The following is a 26,934-nucleotide window of genomic DNA, read 5'->3' on the forward strand; positions in this document are numbered from 1 at the left end:
CTTCTCGTCGTCGAACCTTCCTTGTGTTTGTTGACGTGCGTTTTTTGCAACATAGAGGCGGGTGCGAATCTTGCCTGCAACAAGATAGTGGTCTGAGTCGATGTTAGAAACTCGGAGCGTACACAGATCTAAAGAAAATTTTGGTAATTCGTGGTCCGATTTTATGTTATATAATAGTTTGAAATTTTCGTGGAACTAATGACCATGCCAACTATACTCCCCATTGACACGATTTTATCCATTTTACGCACAAGAACACACTGTTGTTAGAAAATGATACTCTTTGACCATGAGCCCACATATTCGTTATCTGCAGGCTTCCATTTTTAGTCATGTAAAACTTTAATGGACCTTTTTGTACAAATGAACCAATAACTTCATTGGTACTTGAGTTATATAGTATAATTATATTATATAATGGGTGGTCAAAAAAGTCTTGCGGTATTTTATTGATTTTTTTTTATTGAAATTGAAATGAATTTTTGATGACTCATACCCAGCTCTTGACCGATGCTACGGCTGCTACTATGCCGGTCTCTTTCGACCAATTAAGCGTTTTTATCGCAATTTTCGACGACAGGCCTTCCGGAGCGTGGCGCATCTTCGACCACCTCTACACCAGAACAAAAACGTTGAAAACATCGTTGTGCGGTGGAAATGGAAACTGTATCGGGTCCATAAACTGCACAAATTTTATTGGCGGCTTGAGATGCATTTTTGCCTTCTCTTTATGCCGTATTTTCTCTTTATTTTGCTCCATGTTTGCGACGCTATAACTCACGAACGACTTAAAAGAAACGACAATCAATCAAACACGTGTTAGCGCGTGAAATGAGCTTTCCAAAAAGGTATAGCATGACCCGATGCGGCTGACACATAGATGATACTACCACTACCTACAAAAAAATGGATAATAAAGCATTTCGTGTGTTAATAAAGCATTGCTTTTTACATAGGAGAAAATACTGTTGAATTTGGGCTCTGCAGCAGGGAAATCCACCATTGAAAAGAGATTTGCTAAGTTTGAAAGAGGCGAAAGGACCATCGAGAACAATGACGCCCTAAAGAAGCGAAAGCTCCCTGTAAACTGGGTGCCTTGCAAGTTCATAATCTAACATAAACAACGAATTGCGGATTCTGAGGAGTGTTTGAGTGCTCTTTAACATGGTTCCATCATTTCACATTGGAGGACTCCAATGTTCGTCATTCTAGTGGACTGCAGATGATGAACCGGTTCTCAAGCGTGTAAGGCGAAAAAGACGGCTGGCATTCATCGACTGATTACTGAGCCAGTTATAATCCATTGCACTGAGTATTTGGTTGCAGTTCTATTCTACTATTCCAAATATTTAGCAATTGTATTATTTTTTAGGAAGGATCAGTTTGAAATTGTACGCATATACTTCATCGTTTCCGTTTAAATATTCCTCACAAGAGAGCTCCGATAATAAACGCGTCCGATCGCCGCTAAATTCAATGTGCTATAGTGAGAACCGCGGTCTCTGACGCGCTATTTATAGGGACGCTCCCGTTGCCCCGTCCGGCCGGTACAGCCGCAAACGCTGCGTCCCGCAATTTTTAAATCTATAATATCTTCGAATGTATTCATTTAAATCATATGCTGTAAAGTGCCATATAGATCTATATTACAAGTATATCAACAATGTATTTAAGGTATTTAGTTGAATAAGTATTAATTATGTTTTGGTTAAAATCGCTTCGAAAATAAGCCATTATTTGTCGTCAAAAGTAAATGACAAAAAAATGCTATTGTGAGATATCCATAATAGATAGACATACATATACCATCGCTGAGTTTTCTGTAGACCTCTTCAATGTGTACTTAGTACATTATTTTGATAAATCTCATTGGGTTCAGCCTGCGTTTGCAATGTTAGCGGAAAGAAATTAATTATTTACGACATCACATTAGAAAACTCAAAATAACAGTATTTCTCTACTGTTTAATGAATGTTATTATACATATAAACCTTCCTCTTCAATCACTCTATCTATTAAAAAAAACCGCATCAAAATCCGTTGACTAGTTTTATCGATTTAATTGAAAGGTGAATTTTGTCCATTTCATCTCCTTCAAAGTAATCTCCCCCCGCTGCAATAGACTTATGCCAACGAATTTTCCAGTCATCGTAGCACTTGGAAAAATCCTCCGTCATGATGGCCTCAAAGACCTCTTCGATTCAGCTTTTATAACCTCAATTGCGTCAAAACGGTGTACTCGGAGTGGTCATGTGAATTAGCTGAATAGCCAGAAGTTACACGAAGGTAAATCAGCGAATACGGTGGTTGCGGCACGACATTAGTTGAAAATGTGGCGAAATGATCACGAATAATCAATACAGTATGAGATGTTGCCTTATCCCACATCTTTGTTCGATAAATTGAAACATAGTGAAAATCGAAGAATTCGCTTTTAGAGCCTCACAAAATAACGCCTATATCAAATACTAATTAATATTTTGAAGTGAAATTTAGCATAGATGTCACTGACAGTACTACCAACTTACAGAAAAAATTAACTGATTCGAAAAACACGCGAAGTATAAATTAAAAATTCGCCTTTCAAGTAGCAGGCACAGAAAAATGCGACTTTGTTTTATACTATGTATTGATTGATGTGTGTGTTTTTTTTATTTTTATTATTCTTTTGTTTTTTGAAGAAATTAAATACTTAAATGATTCTTGCAAAAATGAACATTTAACAAATGCGTTTTTTATTTATGAATTGTATTGAATTTTCACATTAAAAGATAAAAAAAAAAAGGTATCCTATGTCCTTACCCTGGTTCTAAGCTACCTCCCCACCAATTTTCAGCCAAATCGGTTCAGCCGTTCTTGAGTTATAAATAGTGTAACTAACACGGCTTTCTTTTATATAGTATATATAGATGATATAAGCTCTAGACCAGTGGTCGGCATTTCATAGCAAAATTTTGCAAACTGACTTCACACGTACGCTTACGCTCTATCGTTCAGTCGTTGTCGAGCCAGCAACGAATTAATATCACGCAGGACTATAGCGCAAAACCAAATATGCCCTGCGAGAAATATTTTATAATTCTAAATGCCTTTGGTGTCATGCAATGCCTCTTATGTTCCAAGTCTTTTAAAGATAATAGGGAATATATCCTTAAAAGACATTGTTTGTTAATTTTCATTATACTCTTAATTATTTATAAAATTTGCTTAATTTTAGTTCCAATTTCTCACTGGGCTACTTTTTTTTCGTGCTCACCAATACAGTGACAGATCCTCTCATGCCGACCACTGCTCTAGACCAGTGGTCGGCATTTCTTAGCACAATTGTGCAAACTAACTTCACACGTACGCTTACTCTCTGTCGTTCAGTCGTTGTCGAGCCAGCAACGCATTAACATCACGCAAGACTATAGCGCAAAACCAAATATGCCCTGCGAGAAATATTTTATGATTCTAAATGCCTTTGGTGCCATGCAATGCCTTTTATGTTCCAAGTCTTTTAAAGACAATAGGGAATAATATCCTTAAAAGACATTTTGTTAATTTTCATTATACTAATAATTATTTATAAAATTTGCTTAAATTTAATTCCAATTTCTCACTGGTCTACTTTTTTTTCGTGCTCACCAACACAGTGACAGATCCTCTCATGCCGACCACTGCTCTAGACGTGGTTATTGTCCGATTTGCCCGTTTTTTCAATGTGTCATAGCACCTATTGGCTGGGATTGTTAATGCTTATCATATTAATTTAGAGAGCTATCACATTTTCGGTAGTGTGCCAAAATACAAGTTAGTTGTAGCTTTTTAAAAGTTTTCGTTCAAAGATTTGTTCTGGACGTACAAATGGTCTGATTTCTTCCACCCCCCCTGGGGGCCTTGTAAAAATGTACAAAATTTTAAAAAAGTTATGAAAATATATTGAATGTAAGTGTAATACAAAGAAAACAGGACTTTTTGAATCTAGCGGCCCCTGGTGGCGCCATCTATATGTCAACTGGTGCGTTAGAATCTGCTATCTTTATCGATTGTCCAGTGAGAATGACATGACATTTCATTGATTGGAAGTGAAGTTATTGCATTTTAAGTGTCAGTATGTTTCTGTTATCGGTGCGAATATGAGCTTCGAACAAAGAGCCAACATTAAATTTTGTTTTAAAATTGGTAAAACATTTACCGAAACATTTCAATTGATGAAACAAGTTTATGGCGATGATTTCCTATCTCGTAGCAGAGTGCATGTTTTCAAAGTGGTCGTGAGGACATAAATCAAAATCTGTAATCACAGGAAATTCATCGAAACTGTGCGTGAATTCATCAAAAATCAGCCGAAGCCATCAGTGAAATTCATGGAAATGGAATTGAACATCTCCAAAACATCGATTTATCGCATTTTGACCGAACATTTGGGCTTACGAAAGGTGTGTGCACGGTTTGTTCCGCACAAATGGACTGACGACCAAAAAGTGCTCAGAATCCGACATTCGAAGAACGATTATTTGACAAAAAATCACATTTTAACCATTAGCCACTCCCCGTATTTACCTGACATGGCACTGTGCGACTTCTTTGTTTTCAGAAAAATTCATTTGCCCATGAAAGGAAAGCGTTATGCAGACGTAGAGGCCATTCAAAAGGCTTGCATCGGCATACTGGCGGCCATACCGGCCAACGAGTTAAAAGACTCGTTTGACATGCTTTTGGACCGGGCAAAAAGCTGTATTGAAGCAGAAGGAGACTATTTTGAATAAAATAAATTGATTGAAAAAACCATTTGTTCTGTTTTTTTTAAAGTGCTGTTTACTTTGGAACCCACCTTGTATGATAAATTTTAGCCCCCAAAACGCAAAAGGGTATTTTAAAAGTAAATGGAAGCAACAATAATAAAATAGCCAAGAGAAGGAATTAATGGGACAGCGGCAACGACACTATGGGGCAGCATTTCCCAACAACATGGTGGGACGACGTCACTCAGGCTATTCGAATGATGTGAGGGAGAAAAAGAGACATTACATACATATGAACTTAAGTGTGATTGCAAAATAAACACTTGACTAAAAAATGCGTTAAGGCCATACACGTCGCTATTTGGTGATGGCCGCACTAGATGAGACGTGTGCGCAACGCGTATCTTTCGATTTGCTGGTTCCTTTTACTTTTTACGCAGCGACGGGAAATAAGCAGCGATACCGAATTTGTTCAGCGTAATACCTTATGTAGATACATACAGAGTATACAGACATTGCAGCAACCGTACAACACCTTTTGCGTTTGGTTGTGTACCGAAAATTTCCAAGTCTAGTTTTCGCATAAAAGAGAAAACAAAAGCGGAGAAGAAGATCGCATTAATCGCGAAAATCGCTGATTTGCAGTCATACTACAGATATGCTAAACCTGTTCAGCGCGCACATACTTCATCGACGCGCATTGTGGTGCACATGTAAATTTCTTTTCAACAAGCTTTGGATATGTGTGGCAAGCAAGCAGGGACGCTTCAACCGATGTTGGAAATCAGCGTCAAACAAAGCGAACAAAATGTTCCTTGCCTTATAGCCTTGACAGACGGCAGCGTTAATCCGGATTAACTGCGCACTTAATCAGATCCAAATTTGTAGGTGACAGACGGCAGCTATGCGCGTTTGAAACTCTCATAAACAGCTCATTGTCCTTTTTATAATATTTTCAATGAAAATTGATAGAAGATAAACATTACGGTTGTTAGCCGACCAATTTTTACCAAACCATTTTTTATTACAAAAGCATATCAACACATTATTTTTAAAACTGCATCATAACATAGAAGTTTTATTGATATTATATTGAGAATTTGATAAACAGCTGTCAGGGTTGCTTGTATTTCATTCACAATAGATGAAAATTGGCCATTTTTAACAATGTTGCCAACGAAAATTTCACAAACTCCCTAAAATTTTGAGAGTTATTTTTGGATTCAGCAACGGTGTTAGCTGTGGTCCTAACTCCTGAGTTAATACCGAAAAATGCAATTAATCTGGTTTAACGCTGCCGTCTGTCAATGCTATTACTCTTTTATTTTAGCGATCACTAAACACAGTTGATCATTGTGCCGGCCGCATTGCATTTTGTAGTTGTAGCTTTTGGCTATTAATTGCTATTTAATTGTCCACTTTAACAAATCGTTATTATGAAATTTAATAGTACTAAAGTTGAAGCTGAGCGAACAAATAAGTGTTATCAAGATTTTCCAAGACTTCTGCTTAACTCCTAAGTCTGTCCTCACTAGCTGTCCAAATTTTTTTGGTTCGGACCATTGGATGCGGGACAGCTCGACTGGTTAGTCATTAACCTGTACTAAATTTGCCACGTACATATGTAAATAGTTTGTAACACCTAGAAGGAAATATTTAAAAATAATCAGCATGACAATCTGAGTCGATTTAGCACGTCTGTCCATCTGACTGTATATATGAGAACTAGTCCTTCAGCTTTTGAGATATCGATCTGAAAAATTCGTCCTCTTCTCCCCAAGGAACTGCTATCTTTTCGGAACTGCCGCTATAGAATGTGGTTGTCACACAAATTTAACTATCGAAACAAAGTGCTTATGCATATTATATATAAATCTTATTCATTTAAGGAGATATCTTACCAAATTTACGCAATTTAGGTTATTGCGTAGGCAACAGTGCAATCTCCGAAAAAGTTATTCAGTTCAAGTCATAGCATATACTATATAGCTGCCATACGAACTGACCGATCAAAATCAAAATCTTGCAAAGAATATATTTTATTTGTGGAGGGCTTCGGATCAACCGTTAAGGGTTTTTATTATTTTTTTTTTATATATGACTAGTTTACCTCAGTAAAAGCCCATTAATTAGACTTTTTCTTTACTTTATGCAGTGAAATTTTGAGAAGTCACATCGGTTCGCCTCAATTCACGCTGGACTTTCCACAAGAAACCTATTGGCATTGTCAGCTTAATTTCGTACCCTTTAGAAAGCTTAATCTCACTCAAACTATTCGTTATTAACTTCACTTCAGAGGCTGTACCGCAACTATTTGTCTTGCCACGAATCTAAGCAATAAATTTAGCCAGGAAAATATTTATTGAAAATTGTTCGAAGGCGCTCCAGCTAAACTATTGACTGTTTAGATGTCAATAAAGGCACATTCAATGAGATTCATGCTTCCGCTGTTCAACTAAACCACCAAAAACATGGCAGCAATATCCAATGCCAATGTCAAAAGAACATATCACTATTAAAACCAGGAAAGTACCTTCCGATATATAAGGCCTGTTGGTTATATGGGGTCTAGGGAGCGTTTTCACCCGAATTTATTCATTCTAAGCACAAATATGCACCGTTATAAGAAAAACACGCTCTCTTAATTTTATTAAGATAACTCACATATTGGCCGATATATGCGATATACTAAAGTCAGATAAAATATATTAAGCTTAGTACGCATAAGAAACGTAAAAACTTCATATAAAAAAACGTCGGTCAAGATACTTTCCTGCGACAAACTTCTTGTGCTAGTACGCAAAGAAATCTAGTACTTTTTGATACTTTTTTTCATATGTGAATATGGCAAATTGTTTTGCGAAGAAACAAAATCAACAATTGTTTCTTTAAGGAAGTAATCGAAATTCATCCTAAATTAGTTGAAATCATTATTATGAAGTATATTCCATTTTGAAATGTTATACCTACCAATTTGAAAATATTTATGATGTTACCATATACATACACACATACATATTACGACAAAGTATTCTCTCTTGCTCTTCTAATAAATAAAATTACTTGAGAAATAATGTATTTTTTTTCTTGAGCACTATAAGGAGCAAAAGGAAGTAATGATCCAATTTAACCCATTTGTGACTTACAGACATACATAAATACTACTATAAGGAAGGGATTCTCTCTGAATTTCAATTATAATGCTATAACTTTATCGAATTTAATTGGTTAAATGAAGCTTAAAATCTCACCTATCCAATACTATATGTTATAACACAATAGGGGAGTTCTCTTGCTCTTGCAAGGCCACGAGAGCACCCATTGAAAAATCCAGTGATATACATGTGAACAGCTGATTCAGCCAATTTATTGCAAATGACTATTGTGAATTGGTGCATCTTCTGCATTCATTCTTAACAAAACCGTAACAAATCTTTATAATTTAAATAGAAATTATAAAATCTTTTTAAAATTTACCTTCATCAACAATTTAACGGCGAAATATGTCTTTATGTAAAATGACAGGTGACACAGGGTTGCAATTATTTTTTTACGTGTCGAGAAAATAAACATGGGCTTTGGTCTGACATATTTAATAGCCATTGCAAATAATTTTCTGCGTGTGTTTATTGTTGTGCCGTTGCACCAAGTAGAAAATTCTGCAATTCGGGCACCGTGCAAGGGTTTTGCAAGAGCAAGAGTATCTCCCTTATACTGTGCCCAAAAAATAAGGTGACATTTGAATTTAAACTGCGCGCGTCGAAGGATTTGGAGAATTATTTTTTTTTTGGTTGGTAGTACTGTCAGTCACATTTATGTCAAATTTCATGTATTCATTAGTGTTTGAGATACAGTGGCTCACAGCTTATTTGACCCAGCTTATATTTTCAAAAATAAATGAGTATAACTTTTTAACTAAAAAAGATAGCAAAAAAATAAAAACTCACTTGTTTTAGTGGATATTGAAGGAATAACAAGGCGCTTAAATTTTATTAAATTCACAAAAGGTTTCATATTTATTCAACTTAAAAGAAAAATACTGATTTTTTCAATGTCACAGCTTATTTGACCCACTGCATTTAATGAACAGCTTCTCTTCCAAGAAGCTTAGCCTAACGGTGTTTTTTTTTACACTTTGCTTATTATATTCGCACATAGAATTTTCACTTTTGATTGGATTTTGTCAAGAAAGCACGTGTTACAACCATGGGAAGACGCACAACGATCGAACAACGAGAATTAGTCCTTAAACACTATAAAAACGGACTTTCTCGACGAGAAATTGCAAAAATTGTGCATATACCAGATGGTACCGTGAAAGCCATCATCCACAGATTCGTTTTCGAAAACCGTATCGAAAATAAAGGAAGAAAAGCGCCAAACAAGGTTTTTAGTAGAACTGATGAACGCTATATTGTGCAAAAAATTAAAAAAGAGCCAAGGATTTCAGCCCCAAAACTAGCCAGTGAGATCCAGGACATAACCGGCAAAACTTTTTGTACGGAAACTGTCCGACGTGTTTTAAGAGAACATAATTTTCACGGCCGAGTTGCTCGCAAGAAGCCGTTTATTAATAAAAAAAATAGGGACAACCGCTTGAAGTTCGCAAAGGAGCACATAAAAAAAAGTCAAGAATTCTGGAATGATGTCATTTTTGCAGATGAGTCCAAATTCAATATTTTTGGATCCGATGGATATTCATATGTGTGGAGGAAGCCCAGTACAGAGCTTAAAGATAAGCACCTAAAGCCGACTGTAAAGCATGGCGGTGGCCATGTAATGGTGTGGGCCTGTATGTCGTCTGCAGGTGTTGGAAGGCTTCAGTTCATAGAGTAAACAATGGACAAAATGATTTATCTCAATATCCTAAAGGATAATTTGATTCAAAGCGCCGAGGATCTAGGAATAAAGGACGATTTTAGATTTTACCAAGACAACGATCCCAAACATACTTCGGGAATCGTTCAAACTTGGCTAATTTACAATTGCCATCATGTGATGAAACCACCGGCACAATCACCCGACCTTAACGTGATTGAAAACCTGTGGTCAATTTTGGATACCAATATCCGCAAACGACAGATCTCCAATAAAAACGATCTTAAACTTGCGTTAATGGGAGAGTGGGCTAAAATACCTCCAGAAACAACAAAAAAGTTGGTGGAATCTATGCCAAAGCGCCTAAAAATGGTCATAGACGAAAAGGGAGGCCACACAAAATATTAAAATTTTGTTATCCTTTTGCTATTTTGTTAATTTTTATTTAATTTAAGAAATGGGTCAAATAAGCTGTGACATTGAAAAAAATCAGTATTTTTCTTTTAAATTGAATAAATCTGAAACCTTTGGTGAATTTAATAAAATTTAAGCGCCTTGTTATTCCCTCAATATCCACTAAAACAACTACGTTTTTATTTTTTTGCTATCTTTTTGAAAATCTTTTTGAAAATATAAGGTGGGTCAAATAAGCTGTGAGCCACTGTAAGTGTCGTTTTGTGAGCTGCTAAAAGTGAGCTTTTCGTTTTTTGCGATGTCGAAATTTGTTGAGCAAAGAATTTGCATTAAATTTTGTTTACGGAATCAATTTTCTGCTGCGGATACGATGAGGATGGTGCAGAAAGCCTTTGGTGATGAGGCTATGTCTAAAAAAAATGTTTACAAGTGGTATAGTGAGTTCCAAGCCGGCCGTGAACGTGTCGAAGACGAAGAGCGTCCAGGGCGACCATCAACCTCAACCGACGAAGCTCAACAAATCAAAGATTTGGTGTTGAAAAATCGTCGATTAACAATTATAGACCTTGATGATGAAGTTGGCATATCGAAAGGCTCAGCCAATACCATTTTGAAGGATGTTTTGGGCCCCAAGCGCGTGAAATCTCGACTGGTACCGAAAACATTGAATTTTTTGGAAAAAAAGGCGTCGCGTTGAAGTGTGTGAAACGATGCTTTCCGACTACCAGGGTGTCATGAAACGCATGGTAACTGGACAATCGAGCGATCAATCGAGCGAATATCGTGCCAAAAGAGAGCCGAGACCAAAAAAATCGCGCCAAATCGCTCAAAAATCAAGGTCATGTTGACTGTTTTCTTCGATTATCGTGGTGTTGTGTATTATGAATTCCTTCTAACTGGTCAAACAGTCAACAAGGAATATTATTTGAACGTTATGCTCAAAAACCGCTCCGGGGAAACCGTTTTTATACGATAGAGGAGATTCAAGCCGCAGCGAAGACGGAACTGAAGGCCATCCCGGAAAGTATTACAACCAGTTTTCGAAGATTGGAAAATGCGTTGGCATAAGTGCATTGCATCGGGAGGGGATTACTTTGAAGGGGATGAAATTGATTTGGAAGAATAAATAAAGAATTTTCAAAATAAATACAATGTCACCTTATTTTTTGGGCACACTGTGATATCTTTGCGCCTAAAATATCATTGGGGATTGTTTGTGAGGTATGAGATTTGTAAATAGATAAAATCGGGTCGATACTTCTCCAACTCCCAAATACTACATATGTGACCTGATCTACGGAAAGGGGGCTTAGGTGTCAAAAAAAGGAGAACAATTAATGATTTAACGAGAAACTCACGATTATTTTTAACAGCTTTTCCCAGAAAAATAGTTTTCGCACGTTAGCTCCCTTTTCGTAGGCCAGGTCACATATAATGATTTCCGTTTTTCTAACAAACCTTATGCCGAATATGTCGGTCAATCTATCCTTAAAGTATATACATATTTCCATGGCTTTGATTCTTGCAAGTTGCAAGACTATAGAATGCTCGGTTTTAACCGAACTTAGCTCTTCCTTACTTGTTTTGTATGTTTTTTAGCCATGTTTCGAGCTGCAACTTGAATTAACAATTTAACGGCGAAATATGTCTTTATGTAAAATGACAGGTGGCACATTGCAATTATTATTTTACGTGTGTAACCGCGAATTTTCATTATATATAAACAATGTCACCTCAGCTGGAAGAAGAACTTGTAGAATTGACAACAAACGAGGAAGTAAAAATCAAGTTCAAAAATGGTTACCAAGAATTTCGGCTACAAAAACCGATCCCGCAATTGTACCCTGGATTGTGGTCAATCGTTCAACGATTCTTGATAGCATTCCCATCGTCATATTTGTGTGAACGTGGATTTAGTGCTGTGACAACACTGCTTACCGCTCTAAATAGAAATCGTTTGCTTGTTACCGAACGTGGCGACTTGCGACTGTTCTTGAGTAAATTGAAACCTGATATTAACAAACTTATTAAACAGCATCAGAATCATCCTTCACATTAGTTTTTATATAAGGATCGATTATTTTAGTTTTATTTTTAATAAAAGATTCTCTGTTTTAATACTGTAAAGTTGCGTTTCAATAATCATTCTTATTGGCAGGTGGAGCCCGTAAGAGTTAACTTGAGACCTAAGCGCCGTTGTATGTTACCTACTGCGCTCAGGTTTCAAGTTGCTGGTTATAGTAAAAGTTTCGTTTAGAATTCTCCGTTAATATACATATGTATATAGGTCACAATAATTAATTAATTTAATTTGAAGTTCTAGTGGTTTTTAAATAGGTGAAAAAATGGGGGCGCTAAAAAAATATTTATTCTCAAAGTGGGCAGTAGACAAAATAAGTTTGGGAACCACTGCTATAGAGAGATACATACCCTACCAACCACGGCTACCCACTTGTGTCAAATATTTCAAAACATACATTTTTTCTCTATGCACTAACACCAACGCACATTTTCGGGTTATTTTTTGTTTACCTAAATGCGATGGAAAAAAGTTTCTTTCATTTCTTGATTTATGTGAATGAGTGCGAAGGAGAAAACATAATTGTCAATAGTGCCAAAAGAAAATCCCAAAAAGGGTAATAAAACACGAGGGAAAATTGCGAGCCATTTGCAATTCTAGCGGGAAGAAGAAAGGTAAGTGAACAAATTTGCATATTATAATTATATTTTAAATTAATAACCTTATGTCATTGCAGCATTAAAATGAAGTACATATTATATCTAAAAAGGTAAGAAACATTTTGAAATAATTATAAATACATTCAATTAATTCCTATTTCTCTCTTTAGAAATCATCAATAGTACGTCTTTCAGCAGCAGAAGCAGAACAATTTTGATTTGTGAGTTTTTTGTTAAATTTTATGCATATATTATTGTACATATAGTAGCTATTTAATTGAATGACCAGTGGGGTTGGTCCTAATAATTTGATTTATAAAAATAACTATTATGTTTAACAAGTGCGGGCGGTTGACAAATATTCGAATTATGTTCTTTCGGCCTGCGCAGTGCTAAAATTATAAAAGAGTGAGTGTGTAAAGCAGTGGTCGGCATGAGATTATCTGTCACTGTGTTGGTGAGCACGAAAAAAAGTAGCCCAGTGAGAAATTGGAATTAAAATTAAGCAAATTTTATAAATAATTATTAGTATAATGAAAATTAACAAAATGTCTTTTAAGGATATATGTATTCCCTATTATCTTTAAAAGACTTGGAACATAAAAGGCATTGCATGGCACCAAAGGCATTTGGAATCATAAAATATTTTTCGCAGGGCATATTTGGTTTTGCGCTGTAGTCTTGCGTGATGTTAATTCGTTCATGGATAATATGATACGAGACTTTAGCATTGGCTCTCTTTTTCTGTCAAACGCGTTCCCTGACAGCGATGGAGATCAGGGAATTTCTATCAGCTGATTTCAGAAAAGGCGGGATGCCAGAAATAAACCGCTATAATTAACTGACAAAATCAGTGTGAAACGAAATTTCATAGAAGTGGGTGCATATTGGTAAAAAACATTTTTGTGTGTTGTGAGTATTAATGATTTTGCATTTTAATATTTATATACATTAGGGTGCACCTTAGCTATACGGGAGAAAAAAAAATATAGCGTACAGGGCATCACACCCCCCTAAAAGTTGCATTAGAGTATAATATTATGTTCTGCAAAAAATTTAGGCGATTGGATAATGGGAAGACGTGCCGCAACGAGGGTAAAGTGACCATGTTATTCGAAATTTGTAAAACATGGTCCAATCGCCAAAATTTTTTGCAGAACATAATATTATACTCTACGTGCAACTTTTGGGGTGCTGTGTTGCCCTGTACGCTATATTTTTTTTTTCCCGTATAGCTAAGGTGCACCCTAATATACATACTTATGTATTTTCAAAGTTATTAATTTACTATTTTTATATAATTTAGTGAAAATACCAAAAGTAAGGAAGTGTGTGGTTGGATGCGAAGGCGGAGAGCATATTTTCAACTTTCCTTGTAAGGAAAAGGATAAAGACAGGTTAGTCCAAAAGTTAAAAACTATGAGTATTTGTATATAGTATTTTTTAAATTTAAACTTTGTGCATGATATTTTATAGAGTTAATATAGTAGTTCTTAAAAATATATAATTTACTAATCTAAGTACATATAGTAATAATATATTTGTAATTAAATTCTACTACGTACTTGTATGTTAAATAAAAATAAATATTTTATTGTATCACATTATTGATTGTATTACTTAGTGTAGAAATAATTTCACAAACTACAGTATTTTGGTAGGAAAATTATAATTAGAATAGTATATACATATATTACGTGTAGTATTTAAAAATAAATAATAGTTTAATAAGTAGAAAAGTATAATAGTATTTATTTAAATTAAAATAAATATAAATAAGAGTTTGGTTGTAAGGTGTAGGGTTTCTTTATTTGTATTTTTATTAGATATTTAATTTGGCTGAATCGGTTGGGTGTAGGAGACACCAAAATTAAACATCTGTTTGCCTGTGATCGGCACTTTTCCTTAACTAGGAGGTTGAAAAAAAAGCTAAGGCTTAATGCTGTTCCGGACACGCATTTGCCAAATGCACCGTAACCTAGTTTTAAATATAAAAATGTTTTTAGTCCCAATTCAATAATTGAAATGGAAACGGAAGATTTTTCTTTTTTAAATAATGATACCGAATCAGGATTGCTTGATAACGGTAATAATTTGATGCTATTAGCATCCGTGGAAAAAGAGGCCCAGGAGGAAGTAGGACTTTTAGGCATAGCTAATTCCAGGGAAATAGGCAGTCAAACAAATTTAAGTTTAGTATCAGGAGCTCTTAGGGAACAAAAATTGGTGGAGGAAAATTTGTGCTTGAAAAATAAATTAGAAGAAAAGGAAAGGGAAATTAATTACTTCAAATATCAGTTAGAAGATTTAGCAAAGAAATATAGAAGAATAAAGGAGGAATTAAAGGAGAAAGAAGAAGGTTTTGATTTAATAGGCCACTTTAATAGTAATTTTCCTCCACAGATAAGCGCCGTAGTGCGCAATAGTATAAAAAATTTCAACCGAAATCCCAATGGTCGTAGATACGACAGTTATTTTAAAACACTGGCTTTAGGCGTATACTTCTTATCACCTACAGCTTACAGACACCTTAAGCCAATCCTTAGGTTTCCGGATGAGAGAACTCTGGACGAGTTTGTTTCGGAATGGCCCCGCGATCCAGGATGTAATAGCAGTAGTATTAGATGTTTAGAGTTGAGAAGTCGGGAATTTAGTCAGGAACAAAAATTCGTGTCTATTTTGTGTGACGAAATGGCACTTAAGAGTCATATGCAATATTTACCTAAATTTGATAAAATTGTAGGAGTTGAGGATTACGGCGATGAAAATCGCACTTGTAGGATAGGTAATAGTGCGATGACTCTGATGGTCCAAGGTATTGGTGGAACACCTTGGTCTCACCCCCTATCGTATTTTATTGTCCATGGTTCCTGTAAAGGTGATGAGCCAAAAAATATATTTTTGAGGCCATTACGCAGCTACAAAACATAGGTCTTAATCCATGCCATTTTGTTTGTGATCAGGGTTCTAACTTTCTCATTTTAGCTAGGGTCTTAGGGGTTTGCGAAGAGCGCCCATCCTTCAACGTAAATGGCAAAGAGGTATATTTTTTAATGATTGTCCCACCTTTTAAAAAATACCAGAAATTGTCTCGAAAACTGTAAAAATAAAGTATGTTTTAAATCGCGTCCGATAAGTTGGTCCGATATAGTGCACTTTTATAATAAAGATTCGCAAAATCATATTCGCTGTGCACCGAAATTGTCTGATGCTCGTATTGCGCCAAATAATTTTCAAAAAATTAGTGTCAAACTTGCTAGTCAAGTATTCAGTGACACAGTCGCTTCCGGAATGTTATCGATTTGTAGTTCCGGTCATTTGACTTGTCCCTCAAATAGTTACTGTAATACCGCGGAATATATTTTATTTATTTATAAGTTATTTGATATATTTAATAGTAGTAATTTTGAAGCTATTTTGCCCAACAAAAAAAGTTTTTTCGGCAACTCCAATTTTTAGACGAGGCTCTTAAAGACAATTAGGGTTAACGATGACACCGGGGCTGACATAACTTCATCTTTCAACTATCTTAAGGATTGGATCCTTAATATAAATAGTTTAAAACGATTGTAGCGATTCTTGTCACGCTCAGGTTTTCAACATGTACAGACGAGACGATTATGTCAGGACAACCTTGAAAATTATTTTGGACAAATCCGAAGGGGCGGTGGCAGATGTGTAAGGATAACACCTTATATGTTCTGCAATTTGTTTAAAAAATCATGGGGAGCGCTACGCCAACTTGGTAACCAACGGAAACTGCGAACCGACAGCTCCCAACGAAAGCTTTTCTCCTAACATTTCGAATGATATAATAGAAAGTGTGTGTAATGACCGTTTAATGCAGGACTTATCGTGTCAAGAGTTCCAAGGACTTCCACGACCTGAACATTCCTTCAATAGGCTAGGATTAGACAGCAACTTCGAGGTAGATGATGTTGAGGTAGATTTTTTTAGAGACAATGCATTTGCATATGTTAGTGGTTATTTTTATTTAAAAATATTTAGGGCACACACTTGCTCTCAACCCTTACTTTATTTAGGAGATGAGTTTTCAATCGAATACCTCTTTACGCAAGAAAGGCAAATTGACAGATGCAATTTAATTAAGCCGCCTCAGGGATTTTTAGATTACTTAAAAGAAATAGAAATAATTTTTGTTAGGGAATTTGATTGCGTTTGTCACAGGAAAGGCGTAGGGCAGTTATTATTCGATAAAATGAAGCATGCCAGCCCTTATAAATGTTGTAGTAAAAGCGACAGTAATGCAAATCTAGCACTATATATTAGGATTCGTATATTTTTCGCCCTTAAGTTTTCCAATAGGGACCTTAGTAGACCTTCAAAATTGGCACATAAATATAATATTTTCGAGACAATTTTATATCCTAATTTTTCTTCGGCTTCTTGTTTCGCCTTTTTAATTATATTTTGTTATTTAAAACTGGGTTCTGGGAAACTTTGGTATATGTATATTTCTGTAAATATTATTTTAAGTTATATTAATTAAGCATATTCAAATATGTATTGAATACATATGTATGTATATCTTCAATTTGTGATATTTTTAAATGAATTGTTTTGTTTTTCTGTTTTTTTATTACAATAATTTGTAACATTATGAATTGTTTTGCTTTTGTGTTCATTTATTATTTTAAATTGTTACATTAGTTATAAGAAATGTATTTATTTATCTACATATTAGTACTATGTAGCATACATATTGTGATATTTTTTATGAATTGTTTTGGTTTCTGATGTTTATATATGTACATATATTTTTTTTATTTGTTAATTATGTATTTATTTTTAATATGTACATATATGTATATATATTTCAAAAATTTCAAAAATTATGAGCTGACGAAGTGGGGGGTCTCTAAAAATTTCCACGTGACCATACCCATGACTTCAACCCTCCTAGTTATCTGAAACCAAAAAAAAAGATTATTAATCTAGAATAATGTCGCAATGGCCGACTACGGAAAAGTGGGAAAATTTTTTTTTTCACAAAATGGCGACTGCCTGAAAAAAAAAGTTTTTGTGGATCACTTTTTCTGACTATTTCAAATTTTTAAAAATAATAAAAATAAAAATTTGTGGATGGGGCTAGTTACAACCATAGACAAGCCTATAAAGAAGACTCTATGCAAATTTCAAGTAAATCGGTCCTGTAGAACCTGAGAAATCGTTGGTATCGTTCCGAAAAAGTTAGTTTTGAGAAGAACGCGCTTAAAGTTTCGCGTAAAGTCGTTTGTTCGATTAGTTCCGGCCGAACCAGTTTGGATGCCGGGTCAGAAAAATGCCTACATATATCTCCGAAAATAATTTGAATTTTGAAAAATCCTCTTGTATACATATTCTTGAATAGTTAAACTTTGAAAATATAAAAAAAATTTAGATTTTTTTTAATTTCTAGACCAGAATACCCCCTTAAAGAACTGCCGTTATGTGCAAGGACTTTTCTAGGTACCAGTAGGCAGGTAGTAGAACTTAAATCTGTAGCTGAGGGGGAGTTATTGTATTTGGGAATACAATATCATTTTAATTTTCCAGACTTTGATTTCCTAGACAATGTAGAAAAAGTTTCTGTAGATGTAGGAATAGATGGACTTAAATTATATAAAAGTTCCAATAGAACATTATGGCCAATTTTAGGTTATGTAGTAGGTTTCCCTAATACAAGACCTTTTACAATCGCTTGCTTCTCAGGAATGAGAAAGCCAGGTAATGTAAATGACTTTACTAGGAAATTTCGTGAAGAAATAAAGTTCTTGCAAGAAACGGAGTTAAAGTAGGATCTAGGCAGAATATGAAAGGGTTTAGTGTTAGGCTTTTTGTATGTGACGCACCGGCTCGCGGATTTGTCACTGGTGTAAAGTCACACGCCGGGAAGAATAGCTGCCCTAAATGTTTCAGCAAGGGATTTATAAAGAGAGGAGAGTGTGTTTCTCACAAACCGTAGGAAAACTTAGGACTGATAGTTCATTTAGGAATAGAGTAGATATAAGTCATCATTTAGACGATTTTAAGCGGGGGGAAAATTTGCTAGAATCTGTAAATATTAACATGGTTTCTCAATTTCCGTTAGATCCCATGCATTTATTTGATTTAGGGGTTACTAAGAAACTTCTTCAGTTGCTTGTTAAGAGAGGGAACGTAACAAAAATGAATGAAAAAATATTATATATTAACAACTACGTTCCCTCTGAATTTTCCAGACACAGTAGAGATCTGGACGAAATAAGCAACTGGAAGTCCACAGAATATGGTCAATTTTTGTTATATTTGGGTATACATAATTGTGTTAAAAGATTGCATACCGGACGATTTGTATTATCATTTTTTATTGCTACATTCCGGTATTCTTCTTCTAAGTTGCGAAAAATCTTGTACAGTACAGTACAGTCCACTGTTGTCAACAAATTGTTAAAAGAATTTGTTAAGTTATTTAGTAATTTTTGTGCACAACATCTTTTGCAATAATTTTTCGACATATATAGTATATAGGTTTATTATTAATTGCAAAAAAGATAAAGATAGATTCTTTTTTAGTAATAAAATAGGGTCTTTGAAAATTGTCAACCAACAAAACTAACCAGATACTTTCGGTTGTCTTATTTTGACAAAGTTGGTGATGTTTTCAAAGAGCCTTTGGTGCCCTCTTCGGGTTTAGGTATTCTAGTAGGTGAAATTAAAGATGAGGAAATTCAAATTATTAAAAAAGCAGATTTATAATTTAAGTATTTTTCTATTCCAATAGGGAATATATTTATTTTAATTCCTCTATTGTTTAACTTTCGTTATAGGAGAAGAAATGAGCCAATCTCGTATCGCCGAGCCCCATTCGCAGCGTATGGCCACCCAATATAAGTTGCGATACTGTGTTGGTACTGCATAAAATCCTTGAAAGCCGTGGTAGAATAGAATCTCGGCAAGAAGACATGATGAATCGGTTATCAGCTGTAGAAAGCGCTCTTGCTGAGAAGGTATTTATTGAAATAAAATTATTATATTTTAAAATTATTTTAATTATTTATTATTTTGAATTTCAGATGCCAGAACGTGCGGAGATCCAAGCACAAGGTCGATTGTTGCTGGAGTGTAAGGTGCTCTCGGCAAAAACCCACCGCAGTGTAAGCCGCATCACTGGCGCAGCACATTGGTCGATTTCATAGGCCAAAAGTAAAAAAAATAAAAGTTTGAAATTTACCACTGTTTGTAGTAAGGCTATTTCTTAAAACACCAATAAAACTAACGAAAAATACATTTTTGGTCTATCCCATTCGTAGGGGCTACGAAAAGCAAGAGAAGTGAGACAATAGAAACACACCGACTGTGCAAAGAAAATAGCTTAAAAATTCTTCTTCTAAATTGGCGTAGACACCGCTTACGCGATTATAGCCGAGTTAACAACAGCGCGCCAGTCGTTTCTTCTTTTCGCTACGTGGCGCCAATTGGATATTCCAAGCGTAGCCAGGTCCTTCTCCACCTGGTCCTTCCAACGGAGTGGAGGTCTTCCTCTTCCTCTGCTTCCCCCGGCGGGTACAGCGTCGAATACTTTCAGAGCTGGAGTGTTTTCGTCCATTCGGACAACATGACCTAGCCAGCGTAGCCGCTGTCTTTTAATTCGCTAAACTATGTCAATGTCATCGTATATCTCGTACAGCTCATCGTTCCATCCAATGCGATATTCGCCGTGGCCAACGCGCAAAGGACCATAAATCTTTCGCAGAACTTTTCTCTCAAAAACTCGCAACGTCGACTCATCAGTTGTTGTCATCGTCCAAGCCTCAGCACCATATAGCCGGACGGGAATTATGAGTGACTTATAGAGTTTGGTTTTTGTTTGTCGAGAGAGGACTTTGCTTCTGAATTGCCTACTCAGTCCGAAGTATCACCTGTTGGAAAGAGCAATACTGTGTTGGATTTCCAGGCTGACATTGTTGGTGGTTCCTAAATAGACGAAATTATCTACAAGATTATGACTGTCAACAGTGACGTGAGAGCCAAGTCGCGAGTGCGACGACTGTTTGTTTGATGACAGGAGATATTTCATCTTGACCTCGTTCACTGCTAGACCCATTTTCTGTGCTTCCTTGTCCAGCCTGGAGAAAGCAGAACTAGCGACGCGGGTGTTGAGGCCGATGATATCAATATCATCGGCATACGCCAGCAGTTGTACACTCTTATAAAAGTTTGTACCTGCTCGATTAAGTTCTGCAGCTCGAATTATTTTCTCCAGAAGCAGGTTGAAGAAGTCGCGCGATAGGGAGTCGTCTTGTCTGAAATCTCGTTTGGTATCGAACGGCTCGGAGAGGTCCTTCCCGATTCTGACGGAGTTTTGGTGTTGCTCAACGTAGGTTTACACAGCCGTATTAGTTTTTCGGGGATACCAAATTCAGACATCGCGGCATAAAGGCAGCTCCTTTTCGTGCTGTCGAAAGCAGCTTTGAAATCGACGAAGAGGTGGTGTGTGTCGATTCTTCTTTCACGGGTCTTTTCCAAGATTTGGCGCATGGTGAATATCTGGTCGGTTGTTGATTTTCCAGGTCTAAAGCCACACTGATAAGGTCCAATCAGCTTGTTGACGGTGGACTTTAATCTTTCACACAATACGCTCGATAGAACCTTATATGCGATGTTGAGGAGGCTAATCCCACAGTAGTTGGCGCAGATTGTGGGGTCTCCTTTTTTATGGATTGGGCATAGCACACTTAAATTCCAATCGTTGGGCATGCTTTCGTCCGACCATATTTTACAAAGAAGCTGATGCTTCTTCGCCGCCGTGTTTGAATAGCTCGGCCGCTAATCCATCGGCCCCCGCCGCTTTGTTGTTCTTGAGGCGGGTAATTGCTATTCGAACTTCTTCATGGTCGGGCAACGGGACGTCTGCTCCATCGTCATCGATTGGGGAATCGGGTTCGCCTTCTCCTGGCGTTGTGCGTTCACTGCCATTCAGCAGGCTGGAGAAGTGTTCCCTCCATAATTTAAGTATGCTCTGGGCATCGGTCCCTAGATCACCTTTGGGGGTTCTACAAGAGTATGCTCCGGCCTTGAAACCTTCTGTAAGCCGCCGCATTTTTTCGTAGAATTTTCGAGCATTACCCCTGTCGGCCAGCTTATCAAGCTCTTCATACTCACGCATTTCGGCCTCTTTTTCTGTCTGCAGATGCGTCTCGCTTCCCTCTTCAATTCTCGGTATCTATCCCATCCCGCACGTGTTGTGGTCGAACGTAACATTGCGAGGTAGGCAGCCTGTTTTCTCTCCGCTGCGACACGGCACTCCTCGTCGTACCAGCTGTTCTTTAGCACTTTCCGAAAACCAATGGTTTCGGTTGCAGCTGTACGTAAGGAGTTTGAAATGCCGTCCCACAGTTCCCTTATACCGAGTTGTTGACGAGTGCTCGCAGAGAGCAGGAGTGCAAGCCGAGTAGAGAATCGTTCGGCAGTCTGTTGTGATTGCAGCTTCTCGACGCCGAACCTTCCTTGTGTTTGTTGGCGTGCGTTTTTTGCTGCACAGAGGCGGGTGCGAATCTTCGCTGCAACAAGATAGTGGTCCGAGTCGATGTTAGGACCTCGGAGCGCACGCACATCTAAAACACTGGAGACGTGTCTTCCGTCTATCACAACATGATCGATCTGGTTGGTAGTTTTTCGATCCGGAGACAGCCAGGTAGCTTGATGAATCTTTTTATGCTGGAATCTAGTACTACAGATAACCATATTTCGGGCCCCGGCGAAGTCGATCAGCCTCAACCCATTTGGGGATGTTTCATCGTGGAGGCTGAATTTACCGACCGTAGTGCCAAAGATACCTTCTTTGCCCACCCTGGCGTTAAAGTCGCCAAGCACGATTTTGACATCGTGGCGGGGGCATCTCTCATAAGTGCGTTCCAAGCACTCATAAAAGGCATCTTTGGTCACATCGTCCTTCTCATCCGTCGGAGCGTGGGCGCAGATCAGCGATATGTTGAAGAACCTCGCTTTGATGCGGATTGTGGCTAGACGTTCATTCACCGGAGTGAATGATAGTACTGGGCGACGGAGTCTCTCTCCCACCACGAATCCCACACCAAACTTGCGCTCCTTTATATGGCCACTGTAGTAAATGTCACAAGGACCTACTCGTCTCTGTCCTTGTCCCGTCCATCGCATTTCTTGGACGGCGGTGATGTCAGCCTTTATTTTTGCGAGGACATCAACTAGCTGGGCAGCGGCACCTTCCCAATTAAGGGTCCGGACATTCCAGGTGCATGCCCTCAAATCGTAGTCCTTATTCCGTTTGCCATGGTCGTCATCAAAAGGGGGGTCTCTCATCCGAGGCTGGTTGTTACTGTTCATTGGGGGTTTTTTTTTTACGTGGCGGGTCCCAAACCCAACGCACAACCCCATGTAGGGGATATTTCGCCTTCTCACTTCAGCTCGCCTTCAAACGGATGTTCTTAGGCTACCCAGAGAATACTTGGTCAAAGACCGGAAGTAGTGAGCTGCTTGAGTCATATGTAAAAGAATCGTTTCTGGCCACTCCTTGGCACTCACTTGCGTGAACTTCTACACATGACTCCATCCTCCAGCTTAAAAATTAGCTCTTATAATAAATTAAATTGCGAAATAAAATCGTGTTTAATCTCCATAAATCGAAATGAGTATTGACAATAAAGGCATATGTTATATAACAAAGTAGTTTTTATGTAATAATATGTTGTTTTGTTATTTAAAAACAATTGTTTTACATGTGCCCTTTTGAGTGGTATGTTTTTCGTTATACATCGATTTAAGGTATACAAAAAGTTGTGATTCCTGTCTTGCCCTTAAAAGAATCAAGTTTGTTTAGATTAGTTATTGTTTTCTAAGTCTATGCTTTTGATTTCAGCTGCAACTTTTTGCAACTTTCTTTGTTATTCATGTTATTCTACCAGGCATGCGATTTTTTGTGTGTTATTTTTTTAAATTTTGTTTATATATGAACGTGTACGTATATTCGTGCATATTTTATTGTTTTTTATGTTTTTTTTTCATCGTACATACTTATATATTATTTGTGCTTTGGTTTTCATTTTATCATTTTCTCACTTTTATCAAATGTTTATTTTATACGTACTTTTATTTAGGCACATCATATCGGTGTAAACTTTCACGCCTATATATTTTTGAATTTTGGTGTTTAGAAAATGTGTGAAGAAATATCACTTATCACCGAAGCAAATTTAATAAAGCTTCATTATTTACTTATTAGAAGCTTCGTTAATAAAAAACTTGATATTAACTTTTAAAAAGTTTCAAAGGAAAAACAGTTATCCTGAGCCAATAAAGGTCTCAGAATCTGATGTTGAAGTTGAGATAAAAAAATTATTGGACCACAATGCGTCAGAAATGTAATTAATGAACGGAATGAGTCCTCTAACTACCTAATATGAATATGAATATGTGGCTTTGATGGCAATTCTGATCAGAGCGAATATAAGCAGAAATTTGAAAATTATAATTTGGAAGACAATAATTTATTTGTCACGGCATACTTACATATGTCTCTGTATAACTGATAATAAAATCGCAAAATGATGAAGAGCACAAACAAATTTGGAAAAACTGCAGACCCTTCCTTCGTCCACCCACTATTGGGTCCTGTTCAAATTCAATTTTATAAATGAATTAGTTTAATAAACCCTCAATGCGCTGGACTTGCGCTAGATCCTGCAAAGGAATTAACTTCAAAATATTTCTGGTATTATCTTCCTTCGTCAGTCCGTAAAATTTTAATTCACGCTCCTGATGTTATTCACTATGCACCAGTTTCAAATGTAGAGCTCTCATAAGAATTTGCTAAGTCAAGCAATAAGGACGTTAAGATGTATCGACTCCATCATACATGAAAGAACTAACGGATCGCTACAAATCACGATTTTCTAAACCGATTGCTTTTGAGCATAGATCCTTTCATCAGCAGTCAAAGAAACTATCACGCAAAAGTAAATCAATTTTATTAAATTCAGTTTTTGATTTAGTTGAATAATATTCAAAAAAATCCTTTTTTCGTTTATAAATTTTTTTAATTTAATATGTATAGTAATTAATTAAAATTTGTTACCATCGGGGGGTGGCAGAGTGGGAAACTTGGCAAAAGTTTCACTTTTATATAAGTATGTATGTATGCAGTGGAAGTAGTTTTGGCCGCTGATTCCATACAAGACCGACCACTGTGCGCAGGGGTGAATGAGGAGCATATTCTGTTGCAAGGCTTACTCCCCAAACATTGCTGAAGGTGGAGGAGCACCTTACACACCAAGCTTACTCTGACGCTATGGTAAGTTTGCCTTTCTTTCCATATACATATGTATGTATATACTAGAGGACTCGCCCACGTTTTACTGTGGCTGATACATACATACATAGGTAGTACTACTAATACCAATGTCCATTTCGTGTCCAATCGATTGTCAGCCTGGTGGACTACATATTAAGAAACGGTGGAAAGACAAAAAAAAAATCGGCCGGCAAGGTTATGGCATCAGTCTTGCAATGCTTCGAAAAGATTTCTGTATATCTCAAATTTTAATAGACCTTTTTATCAACACTTCAGTTATGCCGCTATTTTTTTATGCCAGATCTTTTGCAATTTTAAATTGCCTGTCAAGATACCCCCTCCAATAGTTGGCAGGTATGAAAAAAATTTATAGCTACCCATAGGTGTATTGAATTACCTAATTTATTACTTAAGAACGAACAACTCTGTCCACGTTATGAAAACTTGTCTACAGATGTCGCCTTTTACTTTGGCATCGTTTTGTTTATTGCACGTTTACGCCAATTTAAGGTTTGAATATTGGATGCTGCGATGGTAGCGCAATCTATCGGTAAAACATTCCAAAATTAGCAATTAATTATAAATGAAAAATTAATTTAAAAGAACATTTTCCAGTGGACCAAATTGTGAATCTTAACCATTCTCGAATCTCCTTGAACACACATAAAAAATTTCATCGAAATCGGTCTAGCCGTTTAGGAGCAGTTCAATTACAAACACACGGTCAGAAGAATTATATATATGTACATATGTATGTATAAAGATAAATATTTATAGATTAATATAAGTACATTTATAGGCGGCCAGTATCCCAAATCTAAAATCTACCAAGGCCTCGATAGAGAAGGTCATGCAGTCCTTATTTAGTGACGAGTTGGTGTGACTATATAACTACGATGGAAAAGCGGGAAAAAAGGCCTTAAATAAATTAAAAATAGTGGATATCACTCTCGGTAATATTAATCTATTTATATTATTTCCTTTTTAGTTGTTCCTTTTTAATTTTTTCTTTTTAATTATTAATATTTTATATATAGCTGCATTTGCAAGTATGCACGATAAGAAAATTTTAGCTGTAAGACATTTTGTTAGTTTAAGCCATAATCGCTATAAACATATAAGACGTAATATGAGGAATTAGAGGTTTTTAAATTTAAGGCAGATGTCGTTGTAGGGCATATCCATTTTGGATGCATGTTCCCCAACTGGCCAGTGCCCTGTTGTGGTAGCTGTTACTCTGTAAATGCTTTTTCTTGACCTATTTAATAAGTCGTTGGTTCTTTTCCTGCCATATTTTGGCCATAATTGTTTAGTTATGGCGTATTTTGTAATGTTTTTCCACCTGTTATTTGCAACTTGTTGAAATTGTCTATTGATCTCTCCTTTGATCGATCCTAGCGGGCTTGGTATTAGCTCCGCCTCGGATTCGTTGAGGAAAGCTCCTGCCTTTGCCAACTCGTCTGCTTTTTCGTTACCGAAAATGTTCCTGTGGCCGGGAACCCAGATAAAGTTTCGTTGGAACTTGTCTTATATTGAGCTTAGTGCTCTCTTGCAGTTGTGAACTATGCTGGAATTTGTCATAGGTGAAGCCAACGCCAGGAGCGCCGCCTGGCTATCCGTAAATATAGTTGCTTTATGTATATTCCCGTGGTTTTCTAATAGAACTTCGCAGTCTTTTTCTATGCCTAGTACTTCTGCTTGGATGATGCTAGCCGAGTTCGGTAGACGTATAGAGAGAGATATGCCTAGATCAGCGGAGAATACCCCCGTGCCTACTCCGCAGTCCATTTTGGATCCGTCGGTATAGACTGAGATGGTATCCTCCTCTCCTATTGAACCTCTTCTCCATTCTGGTCTAGATGGTATCCTCACCTGAAAGTGTCTATTGAAGACCAGCTTTGGAAGAATGTAGTTTGATTTATTAATGGTGAGCTTGTTTAGGATAACACTATGTCCGTAGTTCTGCTGATTCCAACCTTCCAATTCTTT

The 26,934-nt window shown here is 36.7% G+C and overlaps 1 pseudogene; it reads left to right on the forward strand.

Moving 5' to 3' along the window:
• The first annotated feature begins 12,722 nt into the window (after positions 1-12,722).
• Positions 12,723-26,086, forward strand: LOC126764658 (uncharacterized; annotated as a pseudogene).
• Positions 26,087-26,934: the final 848 nt, after the last annotated feature.

The sequence above is a fragment of the Bactrocera neohumeralis genome, chromosome 2 (genome assembly GCF_024586455.1).
Source record: "Bactrocera neohumeralis isolate Rockhampton chromosome 2, APGP_CSIRO_Bneo_wtdbg2-racon-allhic-juicebox.fasta_v2, whole genome shotgun sequence".
Taxonomy (NCBI): domain Eukaryota; kingdom Metazoa; phylum Arthropoda; class Insecta; order Diptera; family Tephritidae; genus Bactrocera; species Bactrocera neohumeralis.